Source organism: Cyprinodon variegatus, unplaced genomic scaffold, assembly GCF_000732505.1.
Source record: "Cyprinodon variegatus isolate N-32 unplaced genomic scaffold, C_variegatus-1.0 Scaffold1032, whole genome shotgun sequence".
Lineage (NCBI taxonomy): Eukaryota > Metazoa > Chordata > Actinopteri > Cyprinodontiformes > Cyprinodontidae > Cyprinodon > Cyprinodon variegatus.
In genome coordinates, this window is record NW_015151485.1 from 193,357 (window position 1) to 195,352 (window position 1,996).

Genomic DNA, 1,996 nt, shown 5'->3' on the forward strand with positions numbered 1-1,996 from the left:
AACACGCCTCATGGCGAGGTATCAGGTTGTTAAATACCCAAATACCCAAACAAATAAAGCAGTGTCTTCTAAAAAAGCTCCCTTTGCACAAAGCAGTACTTAGATCCTAAACTGGTATAGTTCGTTAGTTCCCCCTTTTGCACTAGCCAACCAGAAATGTATATTATGTTGTATGAGTAGAGCAGCAAGATCTCTGTTTTTCCTCTTAATGAAAATCCCCCTATGTTAATAATGGTGATTTTGTGCCCCTCAGGATCCAGAATGATGCACATTCACATGACCTAATCAGACGAACTTCACATCCAATCGAGGCTGTTTCCAATTTTTTTTTTTAGGTATGATAAAGTGTTGTATAAGGATGAATGTGATTCATTTAAATCATTGAAGTTTACAATTATAAGAGCTCAAATTCTTAAAACATAAACATCAGATTTGATGCTCCTTCAGTTTAAATCAAATAATCAAAGTCACATTTATTTTAATTGGGTTATTCTTAATGCCTTTCCTCTTGTTTCTGTGAATTAAAAAAGCTTTGTGTCTGCTGCATATTCATGTGGCAGGTTAAAACCTTTCCATACCCAGAAGAAACCCAAAAAATATTTTGTCCTGTATGATTATCATCACTTTAACTTTTGGCCTTTTGGTTTAACTAATGTCTACCATCATATCCTTCTTTACTCAAACAATGAAATGTTTTTAGTTTTTTTTAAGCAGCACTTAACTGTGTAATTGGACTGTGATGGAGTCCAACATGAACATGAAAGCTAAGTTGTTTTTTGAAAGTAGCTGTAATTACCTGCGGGCTTCTCTCTTTCTTGATTAGAGAGGAAAACTAATCCTGGAGAACTGATACTGGAGCGAACACCGGTGAAGATTCAAAGAGAATGCACAAGTCTGCAGTCATTTCAGTTCATGCACACACACATTCACACACAGCATGATGAATAGAAGCACGCACAGACACAGTGACATAGGTGTGCACACAATATAATACACATTATCAAACCAACACAAAAGCCCAGAGGCCTACAGCTTAATTGAACTTTCCCACCGATCTACACAGTTTTTTTTTTCCTTCTTAATCAGCAGAGGGTTGGAGGTGGCAAAAACCAAACGAAAAACCGAAAGGAAAAAAAAAAGAGTCTGGGAAAGGAGGGTGGAGGAAAAATTACAAAGTGAAAGGAAGCTGGGCTGAAGATCCAGAGAGAGCAAAAAAGAGGGATGAAGAAGTGGAGGTGTTCGATGGGTAATTTAATTTTCTGGAGGAAACAGTCTGTGAGTGAAATTAGATTCTACATGGCAAGTTTATCCAAATGTAAATTGGAACAGTGAAAGTTTATATAAAATTACAGCAGAAACACTTCCTCAGAAATGCTGCCTTGGTAAGATTTAGAAAACAATTATCTGATGTTTAAGAAGTTGGTATTACCCCTGGGCATGGGCCAGTCTCCCAGTTTTATGATATGTACACAAAACTGCAAAACTTTATCCAACTGCCTCTTTTTAAACAAAAATTTAACCATTAATCAAATTACTGTAAAAAAAAAAAAAAAGCATGTAAGTTATTACTTTCAGAATCATGCTATCTTTAGCATTTATTGAGTGTTTAATTTAATTCTACCCATCCATCCATTTTCTGTCACACTTATCCAAAGCAGGGTTTCAAGAGGTGCTGGTGCCTATCTCCAGCTTTCTATGGGGCGGGGTACACCCTGGACAGGTCACCAGTCCATCGCAAGGCATAATTTAATTCAAATACTTAGCAAAAATTATAGACTAAGCACCTCTTCAGTATATCATTCCTTTTTCACTAGTTAGTTTTAACAGGGGCGTGCATACATAGACACTAGGTGGTGCTAAAGCACTAGGAAGTTTGCCCTTTATCAATGAAAATGCCCCTTTGAAACTCGTTTTTATTTATTTATTTTTTTATTAATATTATTAAGATTTTACTGAGGTCGGTTTTGAAATGATCTTTTGAAAACCTGAGCCATTA